Source organism: Lepidochelys kempii, chromosome 7 (genome assembly GCF_965140285.1).
Source record: "Lepidochelys kempii isolate rLepKem1 chromosome 7, rLepKem1.hap1, whole genome shotgun sequence".
Lineage (NCBI taxonomy): Eukaryota > Metazoa > Chordata > Testudines > Cheloniidae > Lepidochelys > Lepidochelys kempii.
Genome location: NC_136386.1, coordinates 3,504,603 through 3,528,738, shown reverse-complemented (window position 1 = coordinate 3,528,738; position 24,136 = coordinate 3,504,603). Strand labels below are relative to the sequence as shown.

General features: G+C 42.9%; 1 protein-coding gene across 15 annotated transcripts in view; it reads left to right on the top strand.

Moving 5' to 3' along the window:
* FHIT (fragile histidine triad diadenosine triphosphatase) overlaps positions 1 to 24,136 on the top strand; it is a 1,095,796-nt gene that overhangs the window by 397,717 nt on the left and 673,943 nt on the right. Inside the window, exon 1 of one of the 15 annotated variants that reach the window (XM_073350960.2) lies at positions 21,761 to 21,782. The exons of the other annotated variants lie outside the window; for them this stretch is intronic. The gene's annotated coding sequence lies outside the window, so the exon portion shown is untranslated. Of the gene's footprint in view, positions 1 to 21,760; positions 21,783 to 24,136 lie in introns of those variants that run through there. 15 annotated transcript variants of the gene reach the window in all.

Genomic DNA, 24,136 nt, shown 5'->3' with positions numbered 1-24,136 from the left:
CCTTTTTTTAAAGATTGGCACTACATTAGCCTTTTTTCCAATCTTCCGGGACTTCCCCCGATCGCCATGAGTTTTCAAAGATAATGGCCAATGGCTCTGCAATCACATCCGCCAATTCCTTTAGCACTCTCGGATGCAACGCATCCGGCCCCATGGACTTGTGCACGTCCAGTTTTTCTAAATAGTCCCGAACCACTTCTTTCTTCACAGAGGGCTGGTCACCTCCTCCCCATGCTGTACTGCCCAGTGCAGTAGTCTGGGAGCTGACCTTGTTCGTGAAGACAGAGGCAAAAAAAGCATAGAGTACGTTAGCTTTTTCCACATCCTCCGTCACTAGGTTGCCTCCCTCATTTAGTAAGGGGCCCACACTTTCCTTGGCTTTCTTCTTATTGCCAACATACCTGAAGAAACCCTTCTTGTTACTCTTAACATCTCTTGCTAGCTGCAGCTCCAGGTGCGATTTGGCCTTCCTGATTTCACTCTTGCATGGCTGAGCAATATTTATATACTCATCCCTGGTCATTTGTCCAATCTTCCACTTCTTGTAATCCTCTTTTTTGTGTTTAAGATCAGCAAGGATTTCACTGTTAAGCCAAGCTGGTCGCCTGCCATATTTACTATTCTTTCTACACATCGGGATGGTTTGTCCCTGTAACCTCAATAAGGATTCTTTAAAATACAGCCAGCTCTCCTGGACTCCTTTCCCCCTCATGTTATTCTCCCAGGGGATCTTGCCCATCAGTTCCCTGAGGGAGTCAAAGTCTGCTTTTCTGAAGTCCAGGGTCCGTATTCTGCTGCTTTCCTTTCTTCCTTGTGTCAGGATCCTGAACTTCAAACTTCAGTTAGTTAAGTCTCACAACAGCCCTGTGCAGAGTGTAAATAGTAATATGTTTATTTAAAAGTGGTGAAAACAAAGACGCATTATAGATCTGTGACGTTCCACACAATCACTGCTGTAACGGAGTGTTTGTGAATGTACATTGAACTGAGGTGGGGATTCTGCAACTGCTGCTTCTTTTTTGTTATTTCTGAGTTGGGTTTAAAAGCTGCGGGGAAGAACACAAGTCAGGAAAGCATTTGTATTCAGGAGAGCATTTAAAACAATGATGTCAACATGATTTATGCGTCTGCTTAGGTGCTGTCCAGAATAGGGATGGATTTAGGCAAGTGCTTTCCTGAATCAAGGCCTGAATACTGAAAGTCTGCCCCTCTTCTATATATATATAGAGAGAGAGAGAGAGACTATGACATGTGGTGGTGGTGGATGGATTGAAGCCCAGTGAAGATTTATGTAAGCCTGTTGGATAGATCTCACTGATATTGTAGTCCTGATCAAGGCAACTAGAGATGAAAGGCCACTGCTTTATGTACTTACTCACATACCTCTCTAAGGATTAATTAATTTTTGTTACAGGGGATGAGCCATAGTACCTAATAGTAATTTGGGTAGATGATAACCTGAAGGAAGTCCAGAAAATACAGACACTTTGCCATCTGCCTTGTTTATTTTCACTTGGATACCCTTTGTCCAGTCCAAAATGAATAGCAGTGGTAAAAAAGGATTGGATGGAACAAAACATTATTTTTCTTTGCATTAAAAACAAAATGTTTATTTAAAAAAATTATTAAACTGCTTTGTATTTGGTTTTAGTTTTTTTTACTGCAGTAAAATCTGAGTTCACTTTTCATACATTAATGCAAATGGAAACCTGCATGCAATAACCAAGTGTAACCAAAATATTGGAAAAAATTATTAAACAATTTATAAGTACCAAGAGGATAATAGGGTCATAAGGAATAGCCACCATGGGTTTGACACGAACAAACCATGCCAAACAAACATAATTTTTTTCTGTGACAGGGTTAATGACCTAGTGAATAGTGGAAAGCTGTAGACATGATATATCTTGATTTTTAGTTCTTTTTTTGAGACAGTCCCATGTGACATTCTCATAAGCAAACTAGGGAAATGCAGTCGAGATGAAACTACTATAAGGTGGGTGCACAAAAGACCATAATGAGTAATTTTCCATGGTTCACTGTCCAGCTGGGAGGATATATCTAATAGAGTTCCAAAGGGGTCAGTCCTGGATCTGTTACTAGTCAACATTTTCATTAATGACTTGGAAACATGTGTGGAGAGTATGCTTATAAAATTTGCAGAAGACACCAAGCTGGGAGGGGTTACAAACAACTGTGACAATCTGAAGAACTGGTCTGAAATCAAAAAGGTGATATTCAGTAAAGACAAGTACAAACCACTTCACTTAGGAACGAAAAATCAACGAGGAATAACTGGTTAGGTAGTAGTGTTGCTGAAAAGGATCTGGAAAGTTTATAGTGAATCACAAATTGAATATGAGTCAACAATGTGATGCAGTTGCAAAGAAGGTTTGAGGTGTATTAACAGCACTGTTGTAATGCAAGACATGGGAGGTAATTTTCCCACTCTTCTTGGCATTGGTGAGGCCTCAGCTGAAATACTGTGTCCAATTCTGGACACCACACTTTAGGAAAGATGTGGACATATTGGAGAGACTGCAGAAGAGGAGAACAAAAATTATAAAAGATTTAGAAATCCTGATCTATGAGTAAAGGTTTAAAAGAACAACCACAAAACCCAAATAACTGGACCTGTTTAGTCTTGAGAAAAAAAACTGAAGGGGACCTTATCACAGTTTTCAAATATGTTTAGGTCTGTTATAAGAGGAGAGAGATCAGTTGTTACCATGTGAACTCAAGGTAGGACAAGAAGTAATGGCTTAAACTGCAGCAAGGAAGATTTAGGTTAGATATTGAGAAAAGGGCTCTAACTGTTAAGTTTTGGAACAGGCTTCCAAGGGAAGTTGTGGAATCCTCATCAGTGGAAGCTTTTAAGAGCAGGTTGGACAAACACCTGTCAGGGATGGTTTAAGTTTACTTGGTCCTCTGCCCCTGCACAAGGGCTTGGACTGAATGTTGTCTCAAGATCCCTTCAAGCCCTACATTTCTGTGTTTCTGAAACACACATACTGAAAAAAAAATCCGCATAACTTTTCAAACTTGAAATATTAACTTGAAGGGAAAGTATAAATTTCAATCTGTTAGTGCTGGTGGAGGGATACTGTGAGAGAAGAGAAGTGCTGAGAAAATTATCAGCAGGCTATGTTCACTGTTTTAAAAAAAAGAAAAGAAAAAAAAGGCATTAAAAAGCAAAAATAATGTTGATTAATGCATGTTATTATGTAAGTATTGGACTAGCATTCATCACTGAGTACTGTATACAACAGAAATTAAACTCATATTTAATTTTAATTACGAGTTATCCTATTTACTGCTGGTCCTCCACCACATCTGTTTGACACATGCTAGGCGCATTCAGCCACGCATCCGGCGCCTTCTGTGTGTCAGTATCTGGCATGGAGGGTAGCAATCAATCTATTGATTACATACTATTGCTGTTAGTTGAACAGTCAAGTTGCAGTGGGGGAGGTTTAGATTGGATATTAGGAAAAACTTTTTCACTAAGAGGGTGGTGAAACACTGGAATGCGTTACCTAGGGAGGTGGTAGAATCTCCTTCCTTAGAGGTTTTTAAGGTCAGGCTTGACAAAGCCCTGGCTGGGATGATTTAACTGGGAATTGGTCCTGCTTTGAGCAGGGGGTTGGACTAGATGACCTTCTGGGGTCCCTTCCAACCCTGATATTCTATGATTCTATGATTCTATGGTAGTGTTTAAAATTAAGCTAAGATACCTTTATTGTAATCTTTAAAATAAATCTATCTAATCTATCTACATACATTTAAAGTGTTAGATTTACAGTGGTTTATCTCAGGGGTCTCAAACACGCGGCCTGTGGGGTTATTTCCTGCAGCCTGCCAAGCTCCCTGCGCCCCCCGCCCTCCCAGAGTTATTTCCTGCAGGCTGCCAAGTTCCCCTCCCCGCAGTGTGCCGTGTCCCTGCTCCTCTGCCGACCTCCAGGTCTTAGCGCTTTCCTGGAGGGAGGGGGAGGAGCAGGGAGCCGTGTGCTCAGGGGAGGAGGTGGAGAAGAGACGGGGCAGACGCAGGGATTTGGGGAAGGGGTTGGAATAGGGGCAGGGAGGTGGCGGATTTGGGGTGGGGACTTTGGGGAAGGGGTTGGAATGGGGGCTGGGAAGAGGCAGGGCAGGGGCAGGGCCTCATGGAAGGGGTGGAGTGGGGCGGGGCCGGGGGCGGAGGGTGTTAGTGATGCGGCCCTCGGGCCAATGTACGACTCCTCATGTGGTCCTCCTGGTGATTTGAGTTTGAGATCCCTGGTTTATCTTAAAAACCTGGCCAGTTTTGACTACAGTCACCTTGATGTCTGTGGTATTTTCTGTGCGTTAAGGGGAATACCACAAACATGGAGGTAAGGTTATTTCATTAACAGATTTGGTGACCACTGTATCTGTTTTGACATACTACTTCCTAAAAAGCGTGCATACCGAAATAATGAACGAATGCTTCTTGCATTCCTTCTTTTTGCTGTACTATTCCACATTTTCTTCTGATCTCCGTTAGTTACAGTGCTTACTGGCCACTTCAGTTAATGCTGCTTTTGACTTTCCTTTCATGTTACTATCTACATAAATTGTATTGCTAGTCACAGCTGTTTCTGCACTGCTTTTCATGTCCTTGTATTGCTGCTGACTACTCGGTGACGTTCTTCATAGCTACTCTTTTCTGCTGCTGTATGTAGAGCTCAAATTACACTGTTTGTGGAGGTTTTCAGAGATATTCTGTACTGCTTCTCCCTGCAGCTTTCTTCTGTTCTGTCCTGCTGGTCTTTGCAGCTTTCCATATTAGTCAGAGCCACTGTTCAGGTATTCACTCCACTGCACTGCTGATTTTGCATGCTTTTCAGCATGTTGCATTGCATCTTTTTTTTTTTTTCTGCTGTGGTTGGTGTCTGTCTGTTGCTGTCCATTGCACCATTGATGCTGGATCCAGTCAGTGTAGGTCAAAGGCTTTCTGCATAGCTCTTTGCTATGCTCTTTATTTCTGTTGTTTTGTATTATTAGCTGTTGCTCTTAGCTGGACTGAGACTGATTTATCAGAACCATTTAATTAGTCAGTATTAGGTACCTATGAAGTACCTCTATTCTTTACTCTTGTATTCTAATTGTATTGACTGTAAAAATAAAATAACACATAAATGGATTGGAAACATGGACCACATTCTTTTCTGCTCTTTTGTTTTGGTTTAACTATTGAAGAGGATAATGCCTGTCCTGGCGCTGCATGAACATGGCACCACACCGCCAAGTAGGATACCTGATATATTAGAGACCCGATGATGTCCTACTCTGGGTGGGAGAATGTGAACCACCTAGCTCAGAATGAGGCCTAATGGGCTTCTTACCTGTTGTGGTTCAACCTTTGTCACAGCAGAGAAGACAGGGCATTCCACACCCCACAGCTAGCGGGAAAGTTCTCTGCCACAGAGAGGCTTGGAGAGAATCAGTGCTAAAGATAACTGAGCATTTATGTAGTCTGGATTTTCGTGGATGTGAGATTATTGTTCACAGGGAAGACTAGAATCTAGCCTGATTTTTGAATAGACACAGGTTTCAAGTGGATCATCTTTCATAGCCATAATATTCTACAATAGCAAGGTCCTTTCTCCTGTTGCAGTTACTGGAAATTGATAAAAATGCCTCACTCAAAGGGAGATTACATGCTGATCATTTGGGGACATTGCCAACATATGATAGGGTATGGGAAAACCACAGCTTTCCCGTTAACAAGAAGAAACATTTTATGTCTAATCAGTGTGGTTAAGATGTAACCTGTGAATTCCTGAGAAGTGATATCATTTGCAATACCAGTAAATTCCAGGCATGATTCTGAAAACAGACAAGCTATGATAATTCTAGTTTGTTTTTGTGTCTGCAGCTGGCCAAGTTTGTTTCAGGGAACTTCTGCGAGGCTCATGCCTTCTGTGAATGTGTCCAAGTGAAAGCTAACCTCTTGAGTTGGTTTGGCTATGACTCTGAAGAGAGTTATGATAAAAGAAGATCACACACAAATCTCTCCATGGTTCCTAAATCAGGGGAAAAAATTCAGTGAAGCTGGTATGGTTGCTTGAAAGTCTCTCTTCTCCAGTCATGGTTTAGAAACTAAGGTCACCTGAAAAGTCCTAGAGTGTTTTGTCCTTGTGGATGTCCTGTAAAACCACTGGTGCTCTGAAAGGATATGTACATCCATGCTTTACAAAAAGCAGATTTTAGTTAATGAAATTAGTTTCAGGTATTTCAATTAATTTCTGCTTTAAAGTAAATATTTATTTTTGAGGTATGTGTAAGTTCTGGTGGAAGATGCATTGTTTGACAAAAGGATTAACCGTTTGTCCCAAGTATTTTTGGCATCTTGGATAACACTAGAAACTTGACTTGGAATTGCAAGCAGATACTTATAGGACTGTAACATTCTATTCATGTGCTTAACACTAATGAAGAGGCAGATCTCCCTGACGATTAGATATAAAGGAAATGTTGAGGTACTGTGGATAACCTAGACTGAGAATTTTCAACTAGAAGTTCACTGATATACCAGACCAAGCACTAAAATAATACAAATAGGGTTTAGCATATTGTATGTTCCCTGCATTGTGAATTTTAAGATTGTCCACTGGAATTGGCTCATTTTTGCACTCTGTATACATGATCATAACTCATTTCCACTGAAGAAACATATTTAGGGCTATAATATTTACTTGCGCAAGGACATCTAATGATATTAGATGGGGAGCATGGGGAGTAGATGGCCAGCCCTCTGTGGAGAAAGAGGTGGTTAGGGACTATTTAGAGAAGCTGGACGTGCACAAGTCCATGGGGCCGGACGCGTTGCATCCGAGAGTGCTAAAGGAACTGGCGGCTGTGACTGCAGAGCCATTGGCCATTATCTTTGAAAACTCGTGGCGAACGGGGGAAGTCCCAGATGACTGGAAAAAGGCTAATGTAGTGCCAATCTTTAAAAAAGGGAAGAAGGAGGATCCTGGGAACTACAGGACAGTCAGCCTCACCTCAGTCCCTGGAAAAATCATGGAGCAGGTCCTCAAAGAATCAATCCTGAAGCACTTACATGAGAGGAAAGTGATCAGGAACAGTCAGCATGGATTCACCAAGGGAAGGTCATGCCTGACTAATCTAATCGCCTTCTATGATGAGATTACTTGTTCTGTGGATGAAGGGAAAGCAGTGGATGTATTGTTTCTTGACTTTAGCAAAGCTTTTGACACGGTCTCCTACAGTATTCTTGTCAGCAAGTTAAAGAAGTATGGGCTGGATGAATGCACTATAAGGTGGGTAGAAAATCGGCTAGATTGTCAGGCTCAACGGGTAGTGATCAATGGCTCCATGTCTAGTTGGCAGCCAGTGTCAAGTGGAGTGCCCCAGGGGTCGGTCCTGGGGCTGGTTTTGTTCAATATCTTCGTAAATGATCTGGAGGATGGTGTGGATTGCACTCTCCGCAAATTTGCGGATGATACTAAACTAGGAGGAGTGGTAGATACGCTGGAGGGCAGGGATAGGATACAGAGGGACCTAGACAAATTGGAGGATTGGGCCAAAAGAAATCTGATGAGGTTAAATAAGGTTAAGTGCAGGGTCCTGCACTTAGGACAGAAGAACCCAATGCACCGCTACAGACTGGCTACAGAATGGCTAGGCAGCAGTTCTGCGGAAAAGGACCTAGGGGTGACAGTGAACGAGAAGCTGGATATGAGTCAACAGTGTGCCCTTGTTGCCAAGAAGGCCAATGGCATTTTGGGGTGTATAAGTAGGGGCATTGCCAGCAGATCGAGGGACGTGATCGTCCCCCTCTATTCGACATTGGTGAGGCCTCATCTGGAGTACTGTGTCCAGTTTTGGGCCCCACACTACAAGAAGGATGTGGATAAATTGGAGAGAGTCCAGCGAAGGGCTACAAAAATGATTAGGGGTCTTGAACACATGACTTATGAGGAGAGGCTGAGGGAACTGGGATTGTTTAGTCTGCAGAAGAGAAGAATGAGGGGGGATTTGATAGCTGCTTTCAACTGCCTGAGAGGTGGTTCCAGAGAGGATGGTTCTAGACTATTCTCAGTGGTGGAAGAGGACAGGACAAGGAGTCATGGTCTCAAGTTGCAATGGGGGAGGTTTAGGTTGGATATTAGGAAAAACTTTTTCACTAGGAGGGTGGTGAAACACTGGAATGCGTTACCTAGGGAGGTGGTAGAATCTATTTCCTTAGAAGTTTTTAAGGTCAGGTTTGACAAAGCCCTGGCTGGGATGATTTAATTGGGGATTGGTCCTGCTTTGAGCAGGGGGTTGGACTAGATGACCTCCTGAGGTCCCTTCCAACCCTGATATTCTATGATGCTATGATATTACCCAGTTCAAGAAGAGAATGCTTTTTCAGGTGGTAATTATGACATCTAAAAGTCTGCATCGGTTTGGTCTTGTTCTCCTTATATTAGCCGTGTGCACTTACACCTATGCAGTTATATTGTATAGTAGCAGTGTAAATATTGTAGATATAGTTCTGAAAGTCAGTTACATGAGAAATCAACCGGTATAGTTCTAGGGTTACTTTTGACTGCAGAAATTACACTTTGCATTAAGTAGGTAGTTCAACTGAGTTGACTATGCAAGTAATAGACAAAGAGTTAATTACAAGTGGATTAGCACTTTTGTAGTTTTGTCATAAGTGGAACATTATAGAGCTGGATACATAGAAGAGGAATTAATTTTTCCAGTTTCTATGTACTTAAGATTGTCCTTTCATATAGTAATGTGTCAGAATTAAAAAAAAATACTATTCTTAAACAAATGTAATTATGAACAATATAGCCATTTATAACACACTTCCTTCTCTGAGTAGGAAAGCTCTCCTAGGGCCCTCATTCTCAGGAGAACTATGCATTATGGGTCAAATCTTGGTCTCATTGAAGTCATAAGATTGGCAATACTGGGTCAGACCAATGGTCCATCTAGCCCTGTATCCTGTCTTCCAAGAGTGGCCAGTGCTGGATGCCTCAGGGGGAATAAACAGAATGGAGCAATTATCAAGAGATCCATCTGTGGTCCTGTCCCAGTTTCTGGTAGTCAGAGATTACTTGGAGCATGGGTTGTGTTCGTGACCATATGGCCCATAGCCATTAACAGACCAATTTTCCATGAACTTATGTAGGTTTTTTTAACCCAATTAATTTTTTTGGCGTTCACAGCATCCTCTAGCAATGAATTCCACAGGTTGACTGTACATTGTGTGGCAAAAGTACTTTGTTTTGTTTGTATTAAACCAGCTTCCTGTTAATTTCATTGGATGACTCCTTGTTCTTGTATTGTGTGAAGGGGTAAATACCAAGTCCGTATTCACTTCCTCCACACCATTCATGATTTTATAGACATCTTTCATATCTCCCTTCAGTTGTCTGTTTTCTAAGATGAACAGTCCCAGTCTGTCCTAATATGGAAGCTGTTCCGTATCCCTCATAGTTTTTGTTGCTCTTTTCTGTTATTTTCCAGTTCTAATATATCTTTTTTGAGATGGGCCGACCAGAACTGCACATAGTATTCAAGGGGTGGATGTAACATGGGTTTATATAGTGGCAATAAATTTTCTGTTTCATCTATCCCTTTCCTAATGATTTCTAACATTGTTAGCTCTTTTGGTTGCTGCTGTACTTTGAGTGGATGTTTTCAGACAACTATCCATGATGACTCCAAGATCTTTCTTAAGTGGTACCAGCTAATTTAGACCCCGCCATTTTGTATGTGTATTTTAGATTGTTTTCCTTCATGCATCACTTTGCACTTACCAGCATTGAATTTCATCTGCCATTTTGTCACCAGTGATCCAGTTTTGTGAGATTCCTTTGTAACTCTTTGCAGTCAGCTTTGGATTTAACCATCTTGAGTAATTTAGTATCATCTGCAAACTTTGCTACCTGTTTATCCCCTTTTCCAGATCATTTATGAATATGTTGAACAGCACAAATCCCAGTACAGACCCTTGGGGGGATCCTGCTATTTATCTTTTTCCATTGTGAAACATGACCATTTATTCCTACCCTTTATTTCCTATCCTCTAAACAGTCACTGATCCTTGAGAGGACCTTCCTTCCTTATCCCATGATTGCTTACTTTGCTTAAGAGCCTTTGCTGTGGGACCTTGTCAAAGCCTTTCTGAAAGTCCAAGTACACTACATCCACTGGATCACCCTTGTCCACATGCTTGATGACACACTCTCAAAAAAGCCTAATAGATTGTTGGGCCATGGCTTGCCTTTGCCAAAACCATATTGACTCTTCCCCAACATATCATGTTTAGCTGCTTGTCTGAAAATTCTGTTCTTTACTGTAGTTTCAACCATTTTGTCTCATACTGAATTTAGGTTTATTGGCATGTAAAAGGATCACTTCTGGAGCCTTTTAAAAAAAATCAGAGTTATGTTAGCTGTCCTCCAGTCATCTGGTACAGAGGCTGATTTTAGCAGTAGGTTACATTATCGCAGTTAGTAGTTCTGCAATTTCATATCTGAGTTCCTTCAGAACTCTTGGGTGAATACCATCTGTCCCTGGTGGCTTATTATTGTTTAATATATCCATTTCTTCCAAAACCTTCTCTACTGACACCTCAATCTGGGACAGTTCCTTAGATTTCAGAGTAGCAGCCGTGTTAATCTGTATTCGCAAAAAGAAAAGGAGGACTTGTGGCACCTTAGAGACTAACAAATTTCTCTGAGCATAAGCTTTCGTGAGCTGCATCCGATGAAGTGAGCTGTAGCTCACGAAAGCTTATGCTAAAATAAATTTGTTAGTCTCTAAGGTGCCACAAGTCCTCCTTTTCTTTTTCCTCAGATTTGTCATTTGAAAATAATGGCTCAAGTGTGGGAATCTTCATCACATTCTTGACAGTGAAGACCAATGCAAAGCAGTTAGTGGGAGCCATCGACTTCAGGGGACCAGAGTTAGGCCACATATAGTCCTTCCAATGGTGAAATAAATTCTGGACAACTTGAAACTACCCTATATTAACTATATATAAATAAATCTTTACTGCCTTTAGGGTAGCTAAGCTCCATAATATAAGTGTAATAAAAATTATATATTCTATCCTGATCCCACTCCCATGAAAGTCAATGGGAGTTTTTCCATTAAGTTTAATGGGTATTGGATCAGGCCCTTAATAACAGTACAATAGGGGTGACATGCTTTGATTTTTTTAAAAATAGTCTGATGGATTCATCAATGAGTAAAACTATGTAACTGCACATGTATTTGACATAATTACACATGAAGGGCTTGGAATAACCTTATACTTATACAGATATTTACATACGCAGTATGTTATCAATACAGTGTATTTAGAGACAGTTAATATAATCTGTTACTGCAGACTGAATGCTGACTTGAGATAATACCTCACTTGTGGATGGCCAAACAAATTCCTGCATGGGAATCAATACTTGTCATGTCAGATTCCACACTTTCACATGTTGGGAGACATGCTTGGCTCTGGGGAGAAGCTGATCGTTTGTATGCTACTATATTAGCAAGATCTGTTTGTGGAATAAAGGATTGCTCAGTCTAGATTCATCTATCATCCTAGTCTTGTCTGTCTGGTTTCTGGACACCATGTACTGGAGTGAATACATTTTACTTTTTTTAACTTGAGAAAGTAATAGCGCTGGCTCCTGGTATCTCAGCTTTCTTCGTCTGAGCTCTAGAAACAGTTTTGTGTATTCAGTTGGGCAATCGAGTGGCAATTTTTAGGGAAGATACGGCACTGGGAGCAGCTTGGGGAAATACACTTTTACTGAGGTTATTCTGAAGTCTAGAAATAAAGATAAACTGTGGGACAGAATATACTTTGTCTTTGTTCTGCAATTTAAATTTATATATTTCTTAGGTAAGTATGAAAGTCTCATGTAAAATCAGAAGAATCAAGGGTTAAACTTTAACCCAGGGAATCATGTGTTTCACACAAGCCTCTTGATGGGAGATGGTAACAGAATAATGACTTACTCAAGGCCCACCATCTGTGAGCAAAGGGGAGAAAATGGCCTCAGACCCCAGGAGCAATAATAGAGATGCTTGTCTTCAAACTCGAAGCAGAACACAGCTCAGAACAGGGAGAATTCACATGCCCTTGTGCTAAAATCGGAGAAATCCCATCATGAGTTTGGCAGATATAGAGGGCTGGAGTCTCCATTCTTCTAAGGCCACTTTGTGCTGCTGATTCCTAGTGGAGAACTCCCCCCACCCCCGGCAGGAATCACCACTGGCAGAGCTGCTAGAGGTGGCAGTCGCCTTCTATGCCAGCCGCCTCTTCACCCTGGCACAGGGGGCAGGCTGGTGAGCGTGGTGGAGCAGGATGATGGGGCACATCAGAGCTGAGTTCAGCCGTGCCCAGACCTCAGACCTTATGCCAGCAGTTCGAGCAATATAAGCTAGAGCAGGGAGCCACACCTGGTGCTCTGCAGCCGCTCCCTCTGCTACATCTGAGCGTAGTGCGGGCCCAGTGGAGAACTGCTGCCGGAGCAGCCGATTGGTTTGATGTGATGGGACAGTGTAGTAGGAATAGATGAACTGCGATCCAAAATTTCACCTGTCCCTTGAACGGAATCTTTTAAAATGTATTCTAAACCCCGCTCTTCCCATTACATGCATCTGCCTGAGGGACTTTTTGAAGCTTTCTCTGCATACCAGGTATTCTTGCGGAATAGGGTACATCGTCCCATATTCCTCTCCTCTTGGGATTCTCTTCAGGTTGTCTTCTGGCAGCTATATTTTTGGGGGGAGCTGGCTACTCCCTCCTTCCTATGGAAACAGATTGCCTGGATTAGAAAGGCTGTGATTCCCTCTCACCTACTTCGGAAGCAATAAGTATTACTCCAGTATGCCCTTCTGTGGGCTGTGCTGCTTCCAAACGAAATGACTCTCTGAGACTTTGTCCCAAGTGTGCTGAGGTTGTTGAAGTTCCATCATGCCAGAGTCTATCATCCCTCTTCCAGTTCATCTAGCCTCTGTTAACACTCGCATTCCTGCTGCCTGTGAAACTGAACTTGGAATGGAGACCATGTCTTTTGTTTGACAGGTGCATTAGCCATTGGTCTGCTGGGTTTCTCTGTTTAACAGTTCTTCTGAGCCACTGATTTGGTGGTTGTTGAATCTCTCTCTCTTTTTGACAGAACACACTGAACCTGATATTTCTGTAACAGCTGGCTTTGAGGCCATGGCTCACTTTTACAGTGGAGTATCAACCATAGAATATCTGCCATTTGTAAGTGTAATGCATAACCCTGGTATCTGCTAAACTCAGCAACATTTAGAAAGTAAAGGGGCGTTTTAAAGTACTCTAGACATTCTCAAATGCATGATTCTGTTAGGCATAATTTTAAAAGTCTGCTCATTTCCACTTTCAGTTAGAAATCAGACTCTATATTTATATTTTATCTCAAGAACTCTCTAGTGAACAACTGCCCTCCAAATCAGTTTATTATAGATGCCTTTTTTCCTTAAAGCAAACAAATAGAAAGCATTAAATCAGTTCCTGTTTTTACACGTCAGGCCAGATTGTTCCTGCCTTTTGCATACAGATGTGGAAGGCAGGCACAAGAATCTACCCTTCTCCCCATGCAGTCCCTGTGCTTGGGGGAGTGTAGGCACTGGTCCCTCAATGTACTTCCCAGAGTGTAAATTGCCCCACAGGAGCTGAGGCCCCAACACCTGCTCTTCCCATTTTCCCTATCACACAAAGTTGTTTGGGTTCCCCGTGGGGAATGCGGCTGTGCCATCCTATTGAGTGGTGCTCCGTTCCCTCTCCTTGCAGCCAAGAGAGATGGGAAGCAGTTTTGCCCCCAGTGGTATAATTCCCCCAGTGGTTGTCTTGGGATGATGGGACTCCATGCTCCCACATTACTCATCCCAAATTGTAATCCCCGCAATCTGGACTTTACGGTGTAGCATCTTTAAACAGAATAGTCAGATATCCAAAGTGCACACCTGCCTGATTTGCAAGTGCACAACGTCCATTGCCCGGGCATGTTGGGAAACGTGCATATACCTAGTGATGTGTGGCATCCTACATAGTGTATCAGGCACCACATGCTTACTCTGGGCAGATGCAAACTGCATGCGCTTGTAAAAGCGTGCGCCATTTTGTTCAATGAAATATATATTCATATTTAGGAACATATATAAAGCCATTGTTATGGCAACCTGGGCACCTTTCCATCAACACTATCAATTCAAAGTATTGGCTAAGTAACAGAATGCCTGCTCAGTTAAAAAACAACAAATGGGCCCTAAATATATACTACCATAATCCCCTTTAGATACAGTGTGTTTCAAAGTATCAGCAATGTAACAGCTGAGCTTTGGTTTCACCCCAACCTTTTAAGCTCTTCCTTTAGCAAAATGGTCATTAAAAGAACATTTCATAGGCTATGAAAACTACAAAACATGAAATATCATGGCACGTTGACAAAAAATATTTCCTTTTTATTCAAGAAACCTTCAGTTCCATAAATGTGAGTTTTATGCTTTGTACTTATAGCCATAGAATAGTGGAAATGAACTCCCATGTTATTTCTGCGCTTCAAGGGCTGTTTCCCCTTTATAATGTCTGACTCTTTTTTAGACAAGTCTCTACATAGGTGGCTTGCTGGATAGCCAGAAGGTAGACACATCATTTGGCTTCTGCAATGCAAAGTAATGTTAATTTAATGTGTAAAAATAAGAATCAATTATTCAAGATTAATACTGGATTAGCTCAAACTAGATTGTTAGTGCAATTGATTTGGAGTACACTGGGATGAGAGCTAGCCATTGAAATTAATTGTCAAAGAAAATCTTTCCCCAGTAATGACTACTTATTTAACCAGTCTTAGTGGAGAAAATAAAAGAGTTTTTAATTTATCATCTGAAACGAGAGAAAAGTATGCGTGTGAGAGACAGAGAGAGCGAGAGGTAGCTATACATATAACACACGAACACCCTTCCTGTATGATGAAATAGCAAACACATGGCCAGATTGCATCTGGCTTTAGCAGGCAGGAGGTGTGGGGCTCAGATACCACGATGAGAAGTAATGTATGGGCACCTAAATACAACAGAACAAAAGGAGCCTTCTCCAAATGCAAGTCCCAGGGACAACTGGAAGGTCCTTCCCTCAGAGGAACACAGGTGTGTCTCCCTCCTTGCTCCTCTGGATGTGCAAATCAAATCTGAGGGAGTGGGGAGGAAGTGGAGCCCCATCTCTGCATGTTGGTTAGCCCTACTCTGTGGAGCAGTCTGCATTGTCCAAACGGCTGCGTACCAGTGAGCTGAGGAAGGGATTCACCTGTAGTACAGAAGAGCTTCTTGGCCTGTCCTGCCATTTTCCACTGAATGCATCCGATGAAGTGAGCTGTAGCTCACTTTTTTCCTGTCTAGTGAGGCTTGTGGTTTCCTTTGATGCTCCTTGATCATCTCTTTCCATGCTGAACAAGCTATATTTTCTGTACATTAAGTTGGAGTTACTGACTTAGAGTTCTTGCTGCAACTATCTCGAGGAGGAGGTGAGAGATCTTTTGACCTCCAAGAAGAGGTGGGAAAGGTAGCAGAGTGCGAAACAAAACTCACATTCTTGGTCGCAGGCTCAGAAATGGGGTCTCATCCCACAAGGCTGGCAATCCAGCTGTGGTTGGTGTGTCGTTCAGGACAGAGATCATACAGGGGAGCTGAGTTTTCTGTTGCAAAATGCACTAGCACATTGAATCGTCTGTCATGCTTGTCTTATTCTCACGGGGGGTACATGTAGCTGGACCCCTCTCCTCCCAGCAGTGTTTAATTCTCCTTTACAATCCCTCTGCTTCTGTCAAGCCATGCTTACTGCTGTAGCTCCAAAAGAGATAAAAGTGTTAGCACTCGGTTATGCACATTTACTTACGGTGATAAACTCAGGACAGACAGCTGCAAGGGTGGGGTAGAAAACCGTCCCAGAAGGGTAAAAGGCCCTCCTTCCTGTCAACTGAGGAGGGGTGACTACGGGTCAGTCAGGTTCAGCTGAGAAGGGGTCACCAGAGATCAATTAGGATCAGCTGAGAGGGAGATACCTGAGGGCAATTGGAATCAGCTGATTCTAACTAAGGGCTGCCTGAGACCTTTTTAAACCCTCCCTTGTTAGAGGGAGTCTAGCGGGGGGGTTAAGCTGCCAGTAGGTGAGGAGCAGCAAGCCTCACCAGGAGGGGAGGCGGCAGCGGCATTCCCTCCCATAAGGGAGAAAAACCAACCTAAAAGACTGGCTGAGAGAAGGAGCGGACTGCCCCTGTGCAGCCAACAGGGACTGTTTTACCCCAAGTCCATCTCACCATGGCTAACAACAGCTGAGGCTGGTGAGACTGAGAAGGTGCCTTGCCAAATGACATAAATATGAGTGTATGTTTGTAAGGGAGTGGGGGAACATACAGAGAGACCCTTTCAAAGGTCACTCAATACACTTCGAGGGTTCTTGCAACATTCACCACTTATATTTGCCATAATCACATTTTGCTACCCTGTTGTTTTATGTTATAGTTCCTTAGGGGGTCTATTCTCATCTTGCTGTGGCTGCACAATTGCCATGGGCATTCATAGGAGTTTCCCTGGTGTATGGTCTTTCAAACAGACATTTTCACTTGCTTAAATAGTTACGTTTAAACTAGGTTATGTTTAAACAGTGTTTTAAATATAAATGAAGAGAAATACTACTGGACAGAAATGTGCAGATGTGAAAATCATACCATGTTTCATGACAGTTGCCTAAAGGAGGTTGTTTGGTATGGTAGTTAAAACAGCTTCTTTCTCGCCCCTCCCCCCCCCGACCCCAAAGTCACAATGTTTTTTCCCATAGCAATAATAATGGGGAGTGTCTATATGTAATGAAATCTGTTTTTAATCTCTCAATTGCATTTTCTTGTTTTTTGTTTTGGTCAAGGTTTTGTGTTTGTCACTTATGCTACACCTAAATACCTAACCACACTGAGTCTAAATGCAATTTGGCAACCAGTTCCTGATGGCTTGATAAATTATATTGGTATTAGTTATACTTGTGTAACCTTTGGGTGGGCTAGAGTTCACTTTGTTGCCCTTCTCTGGAGCCTAAAAACACCCAGCTCCGCTAGAAAAGCAGCTGGAGACCCAGAATTCAGTCTCTAAGGATTTTCAGCAAGGATTGCACAAGGTCAACTTCTGCGCATTCAGTAACAAAAAGAATGAACTTAATTAAGTACCAACTTTATAAATCTTATGATAAGAAACATAATAAATAATAACATAATTTGTACAAAATAACATGGCTGGGGACTGTTTGAGCCTTTGTTCCCTGGGTCATCCTTGATCATCTTTGATCACCCTACCCCTGTGTGATTAATGAGGAGATAGGGCTGACCTAGGAGAGAAGGCCTTAAAAGCCAGATGCGAAGCGACCAAGGGGAGCTAGTGAACAGGGGAGTTTGAAAGGGAGTTTGTAAGAGGGAGTCCTAATATAATAGCTACAGGTTTCAGAGTAACAGCTGTGTTAGTCTGTATTCGCAAAAAGAAAAGGAGTACTTGTGGCACCTTAGAGACGAACCAATTTATTTGAGCATGAGCTTTCGTGAGCTACAGCTCACTTCATCGGATGCATGCCGTGGAAACTGCAGCAGACTTTAATTATACACAGAGAATATGAAACAATACCTCCTCCCACCCCACTGTCCTGCTGGTAATAGCTTATCTAAAGTGATCATCAGGTGGGCCATTTCCAGCACAAATCCAGGTTTTCTCACCCTCCACCCCCCCACACAAATTCACTCTCCTGCTGGTGATAGCCCATCCAAAGTGACAACTCTTTACACAATGTGCATGATAATAAAGTTGGGCCATTTCCTGCACAAATCCAGGTTCTCTCACCCCCTCACCCCCCTCCCAAAAACCACACACACAAACTCACTATCCTGCTGGTAATAGCTCATCCAAAGTGACCATTCTCCCTACAATGTGCATAATTAAGGTGGGCCATTTCCAGCACAAATCCAGGTTTTCTCACATCCCCCCCACCCCCATACACACACAAACTCACTCTCCTGCTGGTAATAGCTCATCCAAACTGACCACTCTTCAAGTTTAAATCCAAGTTAAACCAGAACATCTGGGGGGGGGGTAGGAAAAAACAAGAGGAAATAGCTACAGTTTGGAAGGGCCACATCGCCAGTGCCAACTGGCCGCATCACCAGCGTCTCCGCCACCTGCGCCTGTATCCAGCCAGAGAACATAACCATGGACGCCTCTACCCAGAACCTAGTGTGCATTTGCAGAGACTGTGGCCTGCATTTCCCACTCTCAGAAAGCCAGGCTGGGGAGATCATCCAGTGTGAAAGGTGCCTGCTGGTGGAATCTCTCAGGAAGCAGATGGGAAAGCGACAGGAGGAGGTGGCTAGGCTGAGGAGCATCCGTGCCTACGAGGAATTCCTTGAGAGTATTCACATGGACACATCCAAGGCTGAGGAAGCTATCCAGCTACAGAGGATTGCTGTCAAACCACCGGGTGAGGAGGCTATGGCTCTGGTACAGGGAGGATACCGGCTGCTGGTTACTTCTGGCAGTAGGCTCTGTTCCACCCTGTCATGGTGCGGGACTCACCCCTGGGGCACCACCCCTGTGGCCTCTCAGGGAATTAGCTCTTCCAGCCTCCACAGTGTCCCGCTTGCCCCCGTGTCCCTCCCAGACCCCGGTGCCCCTTTTACCCAGGGTGCTGCCCCGGCAGTACCCCCACAGTCTTGGGGTCTCCCCTCCCCGGGGAACCTCCACCCTCTATCCCCACCTTGCCTCAGTCTTTGGCTACTGCCAGTCACCACTAAGCCCCCGCACATTGGGGCGGACCGCAGTGTATAAGCCACTCATCACAGGCAAGGGGGGTTTGGACCTGCTGCCTCTGCCTACCCGTGGGCTGCCCTGTTGCTGCCCTATCTTAGGCCGTCTGCCAGGCCTGCAGCCTGGGGCTTTTCCAGCCTGGAGCCTCCCAGCTCCTCTGGCCTTCCCCAGCCCTGCTTCACCTCAGGTACCCTGGTACGCTCCCCAGCAGCCAGGCCCTTCTCCCTCCACAGCTAGAGGAGACTCTGTCTGCTCCTGGCCCACTGCCCTCTTATAAGGGCCAGCTGAGCCTGCTTCCCCCAATCAGCCTGGGAACTGCTTGCTCCCAGCCACAGCCCTTGAAGGCTGGAGCGGGTGACCACCCCGCTACACACCCCTACCCCAACCCACCCACCATTGTGATGGAAAACCAATATGCTGCCCTGGCAACGAGTGATGAGGAATCACCCCCAAAGATGGAGGAGGAGGAGAAGCCATGTACCCCCAAGGCTGGGAGGATCGCAGACACCACTCCCAGGAGGAAACGTAGGATAGTGGTGGTTGGTGACTCTCTTCTAAGGGGGACAGAGGCACCCAGCTGTCACCCTGACATGGCATCCCAGGAGGTAGGCTGCCTGCCAGGGGCCCTTATCCGAGATGTTACAGAGGGATTGTCGAGGATCATCCAGCCCCATGCTACTCATCCACATGGGCACTAATGATACTGCGAGGTGTGACCCTCAGCAGATCAGAAGGGTCTACAGGGCTCTGGGAGTAAGGGTGATGGAGTTGGGAGCACAGGTGGTATTCTCTTCAATCCTTCCAGTCAAGGGTAGGGCCCAGGCAGAGACAGATGCATCCTGGAGGTGAATGCCTGGCTGCAAGGATGGTGTCATCAGGAAGGCTTCGGCTTCCCTGACCACAGGATGCTGTTCCAGGAAGAAGGACTGCTAAGCAGAGATGTGGTCCATCTATTGAGGAAGGGGAAGAGCATATTTGGATACAGACTGGCTAACCTTGTGAGGAGGGTTTTAAACTAGGTTTGAAGGGGGTAGGTGACCAAAGCCCACAGGTACGTCAAGAACATATAGACCTGGGAGAAGGGTCAGAATCTGGGGGAAGCATTGGCTGTCATAGCAGGGATAAGAGAGAGATAAGACCAAACTTGGGTGGAGGGGAATCAACTCAATATTTTACATGTCTGTATACTAATGTGAGAAGCATGGAGAATAAGCAGGATGAACTTGAAATGCTAGTAAATAAACACAACTATGACACAGTTGGCATCACAGAGACCTGGTGGGATAACACATATGACTGGAATATTGGTATAGAAGGGTACAGCTTGCTCAGGAAGGACAGGCTGGGGAAAAAAGGGAGGAGGTGTTGCCTTATATATTAAATATGTATACACTTGGACTGAGGCCGAGATGGAAATAGGAGACAGACTTGTTGAAAGTCTCTGGGTAAGGATAAAAGGGGTAAAAACAAGGATGATGTCATGATAGGGGTCTACTACAGACCACCTAACCAGGAACAAGAGGTGGATGAGGCTTTTTTTAAACTAGCAAAATCATCCAAAGCACCAGACTTGGTGGTGATGGGGGACTTCAATTACTCAGACAGCTGTTGAGAAAATAACACAGTAGGGCACGGATTATCCAAGTTCTTGGAACGTAGTGGAGACAATATTTTATTTCAGAAGATGGAAAAAGCTACAAGTGGAGAGGCTGTATTAGATTTGATTTTGACAAATAGGGAGGAACTGGCTGAGAATTTGAAAGTGGAAGGCAGCTTGAGTGAAAGTGATTGTGAAATGGTAGAGTTCATGATTCTAAGGAATGGTAGGAGGGAGAATGGCAAAATAAAAGAATGGATTTCAAGAATGCAGACTTTAGCAAACTCAGGGAGTTGGTAGGTAAGATCCCATGGGAAGCAAGTCTAAGGGGAAAAACAATTGAAGACACTTGGCAGTTTTTCAAAGAGTCATTTTTTAGGGCACAAGAGCAAACTATCGCACTTGGTAGGAAAGAGAGGAAGTCTGGCAAGAGACCAACCTGGCTTAACCAGGACATCATCTATGATCTACAGATCAAACGTTCGACAAAAAGTGGAAACTAGGTCAATTACAAAGGATGAATATAAACAAATAACTCAATTATGTAGAGACAAAATTAGCAAGGCCAAGGCATAAAACGAAATCAAACTAGCTAGAAACGTAGAGGGTAACAAGAAAACATTCTACAAATATATTAGAAGGAAGAGGAAGACCACGGACAAGGTAGGGGTGGGGAAATAACAACAGAAAATGTGGAAATGGCAGAGGTGCTTAATGACTTCCTTGTTTCAGTTTTCACCAAGAAGGTTGGTGGCGATTGGATGTCTAACATAGTGAATGTCAGTAAGAATGAGGTAGGATCAGAGGCTAAAATAGGAAAAGAACAAGTGAAAAATTACTTAGACAAGTTAGAGGTCTTCAAGTCACCAGGGCCTGATGAAATGCATCCTAGAATACTCAAGGAGCTGACTGAGGAGATATCTGAACCATTAGAGATTATCTTTGAAAAGTTATGGAAGACGGGAGAGATTCCAGAAGACTTAAAAAGGGCAAACATAGTGCCAATCTATAAAAAGGGAAATAAGGACAACCTGGGGAATTTCCAAACTTCTGTACCTGGAAAGATAATGGAGCAAATAATTAAGCAATTAATTTGCAAACATCTAGAAGGTAATAAGGTGATAAGTAACAGTCAGCATGGATTTGTCAAGAACAAATTGCATCAAACCAACCTGATAGCTTTTTTTGACAGGGTAACAAGTCTTGTGGACAGAGGGGAAGCGGTAGACCTGGTATATCTTGACTTCAGTAAAGCTTTTGATACTGTCTCACATGACCTTCTCATAGACAAACGAGGGAAATGGAACCTAGATGGAGCTATTATAAGGTGGGTGCAAAACTGGTTGGAAAACCGTTCCCAGAGAGTAGTTATCAGTGGTTCACAGTCATGCTGGAAGGGCATATTGAGTGGGGTCCCGCAGGGATCAGTTCTGGGTCCGGTTCTGTTCAATATCTTCATCAACGATTTAGATAATGGCATATAGAGTACACTGATAAAGTTTGTGGACAATACCAAGTTGGGAGGGGTTGCAAGTGCTTTGGTGGATAGGGGTTATGTTGCCTCCACCCTTAGCCCCAACAGAAAAAATGACAATCTAATAGGGAATGGGAAAAATGCACTGATTACTGTGGCTGGATACTGACCTAAAGAGGAAGGGGTGTGGTTTACTAGCAATCTGAAGATAGATGAAGGAATTTCTGCCATATTGCAATTTGTTTTCATGAATAAAGGATAAGTCAGGTAGGACCCCAAGACTTCATATTGCTTGGACTTAGAGAGGGCTCAAATTTGTTTCTGCTGTTGTTTGGGATACAACATCCTGAAATCCTAAAATACTCAGACATCAGCAGTGGAAAATGAATGCTTTAAAATGCTTTCCACGATTTGTTTTTAAAAACTCATCAAATGAGAGATGCTACTATGCACATTTTGTAATTTGGGGGACTAAATTGCAGGGTTTAGTATGGTTTATACAAAATAATTAAATTAAATAGTCCATTTAAAAGCTTTTGGATGGATTGTGTAGCAATTTTAGTGTCAAGTTGCCAGAGTTTAGATTTCCCAGTATTTTCCCCGTATATCCTTAACTACACATAATGCAATGCTGCACATTAATACATTCTAACAGATTTTAAATGAACCTTCTCTAAACTGATAGAAGAAAATTGGAAATTTTCTAGGGAAATCCCTTGGCAGATAGCACATCTGCCACATTTTGAGCTGGAGTAATTTTTGTCAGCCTTTATCAGCAGTTATTTGAATTTTGAATGAAACATGTTTGCTAAAGACAAATATAATTATTTTAGGGCATATCACAAACTTTATTCAAGTACCAAAAATGTTACTGTGGAAACTATAATGTCCCAAATGATACCTACAATGAACTAGTTAAATAAAATATCAGCAGAAATATCTGAAATGATGTACAATAGTGTGAAAGTTTCTTTAGGCATTTTGTAAGCCAAGTGAAACTGAAATGACTATCTTCATAAGTGTTGATACCGTGCAGGGATGTTTGTCTTTATTACTATGGAAGAGTGTGGTATATCATTACATAAATTTGCTTTTACTCTTAATTAAACATTAAAGAAGTAGTTGGTTTTCCCTTGCTCTTTTGACAAGATGGAATATTGTGTATACAACATGTCATAGAAAGATATAAGTACAAAAATAGTTATAAAAATGTAACATCTGTTGACAAAGTGATTTCTTTATGGTGCAAGAAAATGTATTTACCAACATGTGTATATACTTCAGGTGAAACTTATTAGGCATTATACATCTTGAGAAATTGCCTCAGATCCTGCAGATACTCAAGGCCATGAATAATTTTATTCATGCAAGTAGACCAAATGAGTTCAGTGGGATTCCTCATGTGAGTAAAGTTACATGTTTAATGTTTTGCAGGATTAAGCCCTAAGACTGGGAAATATATATTTTCACATCTTACCTCTTTTCCATTTTTTCAAATGATCAGTAACCATTTGATCACTTCTGTACTTCAGATAATACATTTAGCACATCATCTTTAATTTGAAATAGGTAGGTCCGTGTTATCACCTCAGTAAGAAAAATACATGTAGGGTCCAGAAAACTCCATAGGGCCTGATTCTGATCTCTTGCAACTGATTTACACTAGTGGCTTGACTAACTTAAGTAACTCTACTGGCTTTAATAGAATTACTAATAGATCAGAATCAGTCCCATTGAGCTTCCTTACTACTGTTCTGATAGGGTAGGATGACACCCACAGAGGACAGGTGCTTTTGTGTAGACCCCTTTCTCTAGAACATGAATCTTAATGGGCCACTGCACCAGACTTGGCTTTCCAAAGAAGGTGGCTATCAAAGTGGAAGTCATCTAGTCCAACCCCCTGCTTGAAGCAGGACCAGTCCCCAATTTTTGCCCCAGATCTGTAAATTGTCCCCTCAAGGATTGAGCTCACAACCCTGGGTTTAGCAGGCCAACGCTCAAACCACTGAGCTATCCCTCCCCCCATTCATTCATGAACACTCAGAAAATGGAATAACCTAGGTAAAAACATTAAGGACAGCCCGCCAATATGTTTCCTCCAAGTCAATTATCTCAGAACTTAATAAATAATAGGTGTTAATAGAAATAGCACTTGGTATGTTTCAGGTGCCTTGGCAATGGAAGAAAAAAAAACAGGAGATCTGCTG